The sequence below is a fragment of the Syngnathoides biaculeatus genome, chromosome 14, assembly GCF_019802595.1.
Source record: "Syngnathoides biaculeatus isolate LvHL_M chromosome 14, ASM1980259v1, whole genome shotgun sequence".
NCBI classification, from domain to species: domain Eukaryota; kingdom Metazoa; phylum Chordata; class Actinopteri; order Syngnathiformes; family Syngnathidae; genus Syngnathoides; species Syngnathoides biaculeatus.
In genome coordinates, this window is record NC_084653.1 from 2,565,596 (window position 1) to 2,577,842 (window position 12,247).

The 12,247-nt window shown below is 42.5% G+C and overlaps 1 non-coding gene across 1 annotated transcript; it reads right to left on the reverse strand.

The window, feature by feature from the left end:
* Positions 1 to 8,296: 8,296 nt before the first annotated feature.
* On the reverse strand, positions 8,297 to 8,369 carry trnat-ggu (transfer RNA threonine (anticodon GGU)). The gene has a single exon. It is a non-coding gene; the product is annotated as a tRNA-Thr (tRNA).
* Between the last annotated feature and the right edge of the window lie 3,878 nt (positions 8,370 to 12,247).

Sequence of the window (12,247 nt, forward strand, 5' to 3'; positions counted from 1 at the left end):
AACACCATCCACATGAAAGGAGCTGCAGCGGTTCGTTAGTCCTGCTAACTTTTATAGGCTGTTCATCCAAATCTACAGGCCTCTTACTCCACTCATATCAATCCAACCTTCTTGGCCGTCTGGTCCTGGCAGGGAAAAGCATGTGCAAGCCTGGTGAAATGATCAGTGACCACCACGACACCCACGGACTTGACATTACTGTCCTCAGATGACCAAAAGTCAATGAACACTAGCTCCAGGGGGTACTGCATTTGTTGTTCAGGGGTTTTGGAACTCAAGTACACAAGAGAGGTCTTGGTAACCAAAATAGTTTTCTCCGGACTTTTTTTCGACAACTCTTGTCAATTCGCAGAATCTTTTTCTGGAGTTACTCGATCCTACGCACCGTGACCAACAAAATGGATGAACTTCGGCTTCCTGCAAAGACATTGGATGTTCTGGAGCACTGTGCTTCAAAGAGATTTGGGTTTGTGGACGCGTCCCCGACAACGCCATTACACTCCCTGGGATTCAGATTCATCGTGTGGACCGCGTCCCGAAGCTAACATGGAAATCGAACGGTGGTGGAATATGTTTTTATATGAATGAGAAATGGTACACAGACGTTACACAGCCCAGTACACACTGCACCCCGCTTATGGAGTTATTGTTTTTGAATGGTAAGCCATTTTATTCGCCACGTAAGTTCTCATTTTTTATTCTCATTGGTGGTTACATTCCGCCTCCAGCTAGCATGAACACAGCACCACTAACACTCGCCAAGCAGGTGGACACTCATTATCCCAAGAGATTTTATCACAGCTAAACTTAATAACGAACTCCCTAAATATAGGCAGCATGTGAAATGTCCGACGAGGGCAATTAACATCCTAGACCACGGTTACACTGACATTAAAAACACATATCGTGGGATCTCTCGCACACCCATTGACTCCTCTGATCACTGCTTACTGTATCTAACACTGACATACAGGCAGTACTTAATTGTGTAATGGGCAAGGCTTGGCCACTGCCAAGAGGGGTGTGGCCAGGCCACTGCTCTGGGCAGTGATACCTGTCACCAGTCACAAGCTGTTTCACATTTGGACTGTAATTAGATGGCCCTTTATAGGAAGACTTTGCCGAAACTAATAGGAATGGGACCAAACATTAAAAGTTAGTAGATGAGGGTTCGGTGTTCCTTTTAATGCCAGAGTTATCCACAGATTTCACCAAGAAACATCTCTAAATCAGAAAAGTATTATCAAAATTGTTCTCTCGCTCAGACATTCCAAAGAGCCCGGCTGGAAAACTAACAGCCAATCAGTGTTTGCTACACTTGCAGTGCTTCCTGTTCTGAACCCGCATTGCTCGTGGATACGTTTCACGGAACGGAGAACATCCACTATCTGGCATTTTGTGGCCGATTTTTGTGAAAAAATAATTACAAACAAAACAAAAGTAGCATGATGTACAATGTTGAAGCCTGTGCGCTTGAGCCAGAATACACACATCCAGCACTTGACTTGTTATAGAGGGGGCGTTGCACTAATGACGAACAATAACAGTCCTATTATATGGACTGCAGAGATTTGATGCTTTTCTGAGGAGTTGGTTTCGTTGTAGAGATTATACAGCAAGCGTGGCCAGACTTTTTTTTTCCTCCCAAATTGTACTTTTCGAGCAGTCAGCCTCTCGCGAATGACCGGCGGCGTCGGTGGCCAGGACGCATGGATTGATTTGGATTTTATGCTTTTCTGAGGAGTTGGTTTTGATGTAGAGAATATACAGCAGGTGTGACCAGACTTTTTTTTTGTTCCCCAAGTTGTACTTTTCAAGCACCCAGCTTCTCACGTTCGACCGCGGCGGTGACGGCGGGAGTGGGGTCAGGGGGGTTTGCATGCGTGCATCGCCATAAATAGTCACCAGGATGTGTTGTGTGCTTACACGTATATATATCCATCCATCCATTTTCTTAGCTGCACGGTAGCTACAGGAATGCTGGAGCCTATCCCATCTGTCAACGGGCAGTAGGCAAGTTTACACACACGCAGACACGGGAAGAACACGTAAACTCCACACACGAAAGGGATTGAACAGCTGTGCCACCGTGCCGCCTCATAAAATATGTTGTTGCTTATATAGTATTAGCAAAAGAGTCTATAACTAAGAAGTTAATAACCAGTAATGATTAGATGAGTGCAAATTTCCCCTGCCGGTGAACAAGCCTCAATAGTGACAGCCACAGCTTTATGTTGTTAGGTTAACTCCATTGGAGGTTAAAGAAGGAGTAATTTGGATGCGTTTTCTCAGTTTTGTTGCACAACTTGTTGGCATCTTGGCTTAGCGAGAACGAATGGTTTGTAATGCTAAGCATCGGCGACGTCAGGGGTGGTTAAGAATGTTTCTTTCGCATTTGGCTGTGAAAGCTGGCACACATCCAGATTTTGCTTGGATTTCAAAAATATTATTTTTAAATTTTATTCTATTTTAATATTTTCCAATTAATGTCCAAAATATATGTAATAATAATATTACTTCACATTAGAGGGTTTATTGTACATGTGAATTTTGGGGAGAGTCTTCCTTTAAGTTGGAGTTTTTGTCACTGGCATTTGCCAGTTTGTTACTTTTGTTAGTGAGTTGCATTCACTGCCTGTGGGACTCTCCGCTTCTACGCGTAAATTAGAGTAACCCTAGTCACAGTGATTCTGTGCCCCTTAGCATGATCCTGTCCTGTTGAGTTTGTTAGTTTGCCCCAGAGTCATCGGATCTTGCTGTATGTCTTTTGGATCCTGCCTAGCCTAGCGGTTCTGTGCCTCTGCCTTGTTGGACTGCTACACCGTGTATGACCCAGTTTCTGGAATAAACCACGTTTAACATCATGCCTCTGCCTCAAAGTCCTGTATTTGGGAACGCCCCGGTACTGAAGGTTCGTGACAAAATGTGCGAAGCCTTTCGTAAAATCAGTTAAAAAGTGGACCAAGGATGCAAACTTCGAACTTCAAAGCTGCTTTGACTGCACAGACTGGAGTGTCTTTGAAAATTTGGCACACAGCCTAGATGAATTCATGGATATTGTTACCGCATATGTCGGTTTCTGTGAGGAGGTGAGTGCCAACAAAAATGTTTCACACATCCAACAACAGCCAAACTTAGGTAACGCTGCCAGACTGAAGAGAGACTAAAGAGACTATGCAGTTAAACTGGAAAAACATTTGGCGCTAATCACTCCAAATCAGTTTGGCATGGATCACAATCGCTCACTAATTACAAGCGACTTTCTCCCCCGTTAGAAAACAAGAGCGGGCTAGCTGATGACCTAAATAGCTTTTACTGCAGATTTAAAATAGACACTTCCACACAACGCACCCACCAAGCGCCACCACAAGCCACACCACCTTCCAATGCACTGCTTAGCATCCATGAAAGCGACGTTAGACAACAATAAACAACAATAGATCAACAAAGCACCTGGCCCAGACCTTGTGTCTGTCACCTGCCCCAAAATCTGCACAGACCAACTTGCTCCTGTCTCCACAAAGATTTTCAACAGGTCCAAACAACTGTGTGAAGTAGCAACCTGCTTCAAATGCTCCATCATCATACCGGTCCCCAAAAAATGGAGCAGTCTCAGGTCTCGTCTCAGTGACTACAGGCCTGTTGCCTTGACATCTGTGGTCACAAAGTCATTTGAACACCTTGTGCTGGACCACCTCAAGAGCATCGCAGGTCCTCAGCTGGACCCACTGCAGTTTCCCGATCAAGCTAACATGTCTGCAGATGATGCTGTCAACATGGGTCTGCACTTCATCGTTGAACATCTTGACAGCGAAGGTACCTGTGGGAGGATCCTGTTCATAGACATCAGCTCTGCGTTTAACACCATCATCCACCTGCTATCTCCCAGTGGATCTAAAACTTCTTGACAGGCAGGAAACGGCAGGTTTGGCTGGGGGACACCATCTCATCCACGTGCACTATCAGAACCAGGGCACGCCAAGGTTTTGTCCTCTCCCCTCTGCTCTTCTCGCTCTACACGAACAACTGTACCTCGTGACATCTGAGTGTCAAACTCCTGAAGTTCACAAATGAAACCGCCTCCTCAAAGACGGCGATGAATCTGTGTATTGACAGGAAGTGGCAAGACTAGAGCTTTGGTGTGGTCAACACAACCTGGCGTTGAACACTAAAGAATGTAGAAATGATTGTGGACTTCAGGAGGTATCCTTCACCACAGCTGCCCCTCACACTGTCCAACTGTCCTTTGTCAACCGTCGAGACCTTCAAGTTCTTGGGAATTACAGTTTCAGAGAACCTGAAGTGGGAGACAAACATCAACTCCATCCTCAAAAAAGTCCAGCCAAGGATGTACTTCTTGCGGCTTCTGAGGAAGCAGGGCCTGTCACAAGAGCTGCTGAGAAAGTTCTACACAGTGGTCATTCAATCAGTACTGTTATTACAATCTGGTTTGGGGCTGCCACAAAAAAGGAGAAACTCCGACTGCAACGGACAATCAAAACTGCTGAACGGATTGTCCGCACCACGCTACCCACTATTGAGGACTTACATGCAACGCGACCTAGGTCCAGAGCAGGCAGAATCCTTTAGGATCCTTCACATCCTGGCCACCAGCTCTTCCAGCTCCTTCCGTCAGGAAAGCACGACCAATCAATGAAAGTCAAAAACACCAGCCATTTCAACCGTTTTTCCCTCTCTGGCAAGCTTAACACAATGTGGGACGTTGACACACTTATCTCTTACCTGTTAAATGAAGAAGATTTTACGTCCTCCACGACTCTTATAAGGAATAGTTCCTTTAAACAGAAAGGTCTTGTGCTTTGTTCTTGTTGCTCTTTGTTCTTTGTTTTGAATGTCGAACTGCCGGAGAAAAATTCCTTGCATGTTTTTCCACACTTGGCCAATAAAGCTGATTCTGATTTTTCATGTGGACTGATCACAGGAACTTTGAATATACTCGCTAAGTACCTGAGCTCATGTCAGGGTAGATGGGCACTGTTTTTTAACTGGATCACTTCGAAGGATGGGAGGCCCTGTAGCTCAGTGGTTAGAGCACTGGTTTGGTAAACCAGGGGTTGTGGGTTTGTATCCCACTGGGGCCTCCACTCGCTGAGAAGGGTTGTGTGAGGAAGGGCATCCGGCGTAAAAATTGTGCCAAACATGTATATCTGTTCCTCTGACTTCCAGTTAACTTCTGACTGTAAACAACTGTGCTTCTGAAAGCCAGGGTGATTAGTTTAAACTGCGCAAGCTCCTTATGTGTGTCCAGAATGTCAGCCTTTTCTTCCAAAACAAAAGTGGTGTCACTTTGATTGTCTAGAAGTACATATAAGAGAACCTAATTTTCTGGATTACTTGTTGTCGATAACCATAATGGCATAACTGAGGAGGTATGGGTACTGTATGTATCTTGTATTACCCGATCAGATGTTGCCACACTTAATGTTGCATCAGTTGGTTTAGACACTGTTCTCTCCTTTGGCCTTTCATTTTCCTTTGAATATCTCCCATTCTCTTTTTCATCCGCACAAGGTTTTTTCTTTCTGTCTTCTTTGACTCGATCTTTGGGCAGACATGTTAGAATGTTCTTCCTGCCAATTAGAGTTTGATATGAAATTTTCCAGTCCTTGTACTTTTTGGGTCTCCACTGAACACTGAAGACTCTGGCACAGGCAGACGGCTTGCATTGATTACTTCTGCATTTGCCTAGTGATGTATCGCTGTGTTCTTGATGGGCAGAAGGCTGCTCCCCTGAGGCATTTGGGTTTAACACAGCAGGTTGAACGTGTGAACTAGCTTGTAGTCTCAAATTTACTGTAAGATCTCTTACTTTAGATACAGGTTTCTTGTGCTCAGGTTCATGACACCACTCTGATATTTCTTGATCTGAGTCACCTTCTTGTGTATAGGCTTGCAGTCTAGCCATCGCTGCATTCATGTTCTTAACTACCTCTAAATGCTGTATTTGCATTCGCTTATGTTCTAGACTTTTTAGCCTAGCAGCATTTTCAGCTTCCTGAAGAGCAAGTTTTTCTCTGTTTTCATTTTCCAGTATTTTAAGCTCTTGTTTGTTACAATCCATTTCTTGCAGTACATGCAAAGTGGCTTGAGTTGCAGCTAACTCTGCTACAGCTTCTAGTATCTTTACAGAATACCGATTTGAATGTCCTGATTTTAACATTGAGCTTACTGCTGACCTACTCCCCTTTGAGTTCACATTAGACCTTTGGGAGGTTGCAGATAAGAATATTGAATCAGTCGCAACCCAGCCTGCTTCTTTATCTGTCTTTCTGATCAGATCCCATTGCAAGATTTGTTTGGTGAGAGCATCACATGTGTCTACTCGACGACGAGTCTCTCGATCAGGTGTCTTATGTTGACCAAGTGCTTTATATGCTTCTTTAACTTCTGATGAAGCATTGTGCATTTTAGTCATTCTGTCTTGTAGTATCTCATTGGGGATGGTCCCATCTTATGCTCTTTCAGTGTCCCTCACAAGAGATTTCGACTTCTTGTAGGTAGTTGTGAAACCTTTGAAAAGCCTTCTTGATTTGCTTTCTTGGAGTTCTTTGCCTTTTTCTGTACGTGTTCGAGCTGTCTGATTTCCTCTTGAGCAGCAGCTTGTGTTTCAATGCCAATCTCATTCTCTTCTAATGAATTTGCATTTAAATTAGCGTCATTAAGATCTTGATATGACTGGTGGACTTCTATAACTTCAGGATTATTGAGATAGAAAGCCATATTTATCTAGTTAACTTGCTTTAGCATAAAGATTACTTACTATATACTTCAAAATCAAAATAGAAATGGTAATTACTGATAAATTAACCTCTTTAACCTTACGTTTTACCAACTATCAGGTTCACCAATCAGACATTCATTAAACAGGACAAAAAAGGAAGCAAAGACACCAGTTCAAGTCTCGCGAGGAGAGAGGAGAGGAACTGTCTCGTACAATTCACCACTGCACTCTCTGATTATCCTCTCGTTGGCACCTCTATTTATTTAGTTTTGAGACGCCCCTTATTTACATGGATGTTACAAAAAGGAGACGACAAGCAAAACAGTTTGAAACAAGGTGTAAATGTTTGTTCATATGCGTGTGCATGTGTGGAAGATTCCTGAATACATGTGTGGTCATCATTTCTTTACCAGGCAGCAGTTCTAACAGTTCCGATGATTAGATGATTTTGTTCTTGCTATCTCCTGCTAGGAGGCTGGCACGTTATCTAGGGCAGAGCAAAGCATTTCTTTATTGGAAGCAAATGTATGATAATTATGATCACAATTATTCCTACACCAACAAATTTCAGAGTGTGTAAATAAGACAGAAAAAAAACGTTTCTTGGAGCAAAAATTAACTTGTTTTCACTTACTTCACCTCGTTACCTAAGCAGCATCAAAAATGACCTTTGGCTAAATTAACAAATATGATGAAATCAGAAACAACTTGCTTGTTATTGTGTACACACAACTGGGAAACTTCATTCTTGGCACTTATAGAGACACTTATAAGCAGATGATAAGCTAAACCTTCTTAACATGCAACTTGTTTAAATGTTACTTGTTAGCTTAACCACACGATGCTTTTGGACTCTGCTTGCTGTTTGCTTGTTTTACCGGTGAGAGCACAGTCTCAATTGCTCGTTGCTTGGATGCAACGTAAATTGCTTGGAGGTCCGTTGAATGGCAGGGGCACACATTGAGGAGGACTCTTACGTCAGGCAGGTTGAAGCAGATGCACACTTCGTCCTGACGTTGGGAAGATTGAGGTAGGTGCACACGTCGTCGTTCCACTTCAGGCAGATGAGCTCTCACTTGACCTTCCACCTTACGTCGTGGAGGCTGAGTTCTCACTTTGAGCTGAATGAGTTCTCAATGCCGAGCAGGTTACGTTCTTACAGCCGGGCTGGTATGAATTCTTACTTCGAGCCGAATGAGTTGTCACAGCCAGGTTGATGTGAGTTCTTACTGTAACTGCCGTTCGGTCACTCCGGACAAGTTGCTCTTTTTCACACCCCTTTATTAGCACGTCAACAAGATTATATTCCGACATGCCTAGATGCTTTGATGCCAAAATGTCAAATATTCCAAAGATGGCATAGATGCCGTAAGAACTATATACAAAACAAAATACATACACATTAAAATTCATATTACACAAATAAATGACAAAACTCCTTTCGGCTTGTCAGAGAGTGTCATCTCTGATGAACGCACATATATGTTTCGCACAATTTTTTTTTTTTTTTAAACGCCGGATGCCCTTCCTGATGCAACCCTTCTCAGAGAGTGGAGGCCCCAGTGGGATATGAACCCACAACCTCTGGTTTACCAAACCAGTGCTCTAACCACTGAGCTATGGGGCCTCTAAATAAATGACAAAACACAAGTAAAAGAACACCTCATTGACCTTCTGACCAAACGGAGTTATTCTTCTTGCTTCTCTCTTTCTACCTCCCGTCGAATCTTCGCCACTGATATACTGTTTGTGCAGGAAGTGCCCCAAAATAAGCGTCCTGACACCAACAACATTGGTGAACAAGGTTCAGCTACATAAACGTGAACTAACAAAAGTAATTGTTTTCTCAAAATAACATAAATTCTTCTTTACTCTAATTCACTCCTTAATTCAAATAAATAAATAAACAACAAAATTAACTTGAGTATTATAACTGACACTGATGGTAGCTACACTTCCTGACGCAACCCCCTTGCTGACTTCAAGCAGATATACCTCAACACGATAAACATGCTGTAAATCAGAAACCTGCTGACCTTTAGCAGGTTTATTCAGACAGAAATGTTTACTTTCATATTTGTCTTTGTGTAGGTACTGCCATCCTTTCCTCCATTTTTTGTAATCTTTTGACCCTTTGTTTTGTGAAACTAATAAAAAGGGAGACATTGGTAAGGCTGACTTAGAATGTGTGTTGGGGTTGCAGCTGGTTAGTCAAAACCGTTTCTCCTCTAGTGCCAAATTGAAGACCTCTTTTGTCCCTTCATTTGCATAATTCATCCAGCGGTTGGGTTTAAACCCAACATTTACTTGGTCTTTCGAGCCAGATTCCAACTTACCTGAGGATCCCAGTTTCAGAGTCGACCTCCAGGAAGACCGTGGCCACAGCAACACAGGTCCGTTAAGGGACTGATCCTCAATCTTTCAAACTGGGATCAGAGGGTTGATGGAAATACGAGGGTCAAGAAGATGTCTTGGTAAGAATCATTTTCCTTGTGGGGTTTGAACAAGTGAGTGTTAACAAAATCTGCGCAAAGACACTGTTTCAGTCTACATGAAGGCACTGTGTAGGAACATAAAATCTGCGCAAAGGCACTCTCGCAGTCTACACGAAGGCACTGTGTAGAAGCCTTGTGGATACTAATCAATGGCAAGCTGATGGACGGCGGAGTCTGACAAATTCCGTGGGAAATATGTGAGGACGGACTCGGGTTGCGCACTTAAATTCCGTGTTAAACAATACTTTAGTACGCCAATAACAAATAGATACAATACAAGAACATCAAATAAAACTGCTGTAACAGAAAAGAAAAGAAAAAAAAGGAGCATGTGTGTCTGTGTAAATGATTGAGTGAGAGACCTTGGAGACCTGAAAGAAACCTGTGGTCATCTCCCGCTGCCCTCTGACAATCTGGACTCCCACTCTGTCAGTCTGATCGTCCTTGGAGCTCTGGTGGCCCTGGATCGAGCAATCAGAGTATCTTGTTTGCTTCGAAACAGCCTTGTAAAAATAAACATTCTTGCACTTGCTGCACTCTCTCTCGTCTCTGCATACGGGTCCAACTTGCAACCTTATCCGTGACAAGCCCAGGCATTATACAACTCGCTCATTGTGGTCAGGTGTTGCAGAAAACAGTACCAATACTTACAATATCTGCACTCTATGCACACTATCAGTATCCTCTCTACTATCCAGATTGGATGAGAAGGGGCAAATGATTTAGGACGAATGGGGCAAGTTGGACACTGCTCCCTCCATTAGCAGACATAAGCACAAATAGTTATTTGTGGGCAAAATAAGCATCACAAAATTCACCTGGTCTACATCCTTGTAAGTAAACTGGTTCTTTCCATCATAACCAAGTATGAGACTCTAATTCAGGGTTGTCAAACTTATTTCACATTGTGGGCCACATACGGCCTCGGTAGATGTCAAGTGGGCTTTACTTTAACAAGTAATTGGTATTGAAAAATATAGTCATACACTTTTAAGATTAAAGGAGATTTATAAAGACAGTAATATTTAAACCATTTACACATGTGCATATAAATTCTAAATTTAATCCCTGACTACACCTTACAAACTAAGGAGAGTGCTCGTAAATGTGTAAAGAAGAAAATAATCACAGGTCCTCTAAATGTATAAACTTCATACATGAAACACAGATACATATACAATATATACTGAAAATTCACGGAATTGCATGATCAGTAGAATTCCACCATACTTTTTTGTAGTGAAGTTGCTGACTAACATCAAATTACACATTTTTTTAATCACCATAGAAAGGATTCATCTTCATTGAGCTGTATTTTTTCAATGCAAACATTATCTAAGTCAGCATTTTAAATGCATTAGTGTAGTCTGGAATTTTTTGTTCCTGATACTTGGCATCTTTTGGCCTGTACAAGTGCATCAATACCAGGTGCCATGTCCTGACTAGCTGTCACTTTCAGAATGTCATTTAAGTTGTTGTTTGTGAGCCTTGAACGCATTTTTGTTTTATTGATATTCATTACTGAGAAAAATTGTTCACAAAGGGAACTACCCTACCACACTACCCTGGGAATAGATACTGATGAAATGTTTCCAGTCCCACGGAGGTAAATTTGCCCTTCAAATCTGCATCACATTGCAAATCAATTATTTCTAGCTGGATTTTGGTTTTAACTGTGAAAGGTAAGTGAAAAACTGAAAATTCTCAAGTTCACCTAACCTAACCTAACGGGCAGGAGACGGGTACAACCTGAACTGGTTGCCAGCCAATCACAGGGCACATTGAGACAAACAGCTGCACTCACAATCACACCAAGGGCAATTTAGAGTGTCCAATTAATGTTGCATGTTTTGGAATGTGGGAGGAAACCGGAGTGCCCGGAGGAAACCTACGCAGGCATGGGGAGAGCATGCAAACTTCACACAGGAAGGTCTGGGATTGAACCCGGGACCTCAGAACTCTGAGGCCAATGCTTTACCAGCTGAGCCACCATGCTGGCCTTACTCCATGTCTTTTATGCATTTTTCACATTTAAATTATCTTGCGGGCCTGATCGAACCTCCTTGCGGGCCATATGTTTACACCCTGCTCTATTTGAACAAATTATTAGGAATTGCAAATCTTATTAAACCATTGAGAGAAAATCTGTTACTCAGAATTTAAGGTCTAACTTGCCTGTCGCCCAAAGTTACTTGTGATAGGGTTCATATCATCTGTGACAGTGAAAAGGATTTTGAGTCTATGGCATTATGAATGGATACATACATGTTGAAACACCATTTCTTGAAGCATATCCATCTTTTGTATACAAACTTGGCTCAGGTGTTAGAGTCTATTCATCAATTCATTTTCTCAGCCGCTAATCCTCACAATGGTTGCGGGAGTGCTGAAAGCCAATCCAGCTATCATCGATCAGAAGGCAGGGTACACCAAATGGTTATCAGATAATTGCAGAGCACACAGACACAGACAAGAGTCACACTCACGATCACCCCAGGGGGGAATTTAGAATCTCCAATTAATGCATGTTTTTGGAATGTGGGAGGAAACCAGAGTGCCCGGAGAAAACCCACACAGTACGGGAAGAAAAGTCCAAACTCCACACAGGCGGAGCTGGGATTTGAATCCCAATCCTCAGAACTGTAAGGCCAACACCCTGGTATTACAGTCATTGTCTCTCAAGTCATAGATTGCAGATTAATTCCCTAATTCCTTTAGCCCTGTCAAAGTATCCTTGAACAAATGTCTGGTGAATGGGTTCCATGGGAACAAATGCTATCATCATTAATCACTTGGTAAATGAATGAATGATGAATGTTGTACAGCGTTTTGAGTAAAAGCGTTTAGCAGGAGAAAAGCACTATACAAAAGTAATTTAATCATTCACTCGGGCTTTTTCTTCAGTTTTAGCTCAATAATATGCAGTCATAAATACATTTTAACGAAGGGCTTCACTAGAGTGTCACTCAAGGGAATCATGAGAGTGAATAAATACATAAGATGCCTGCAC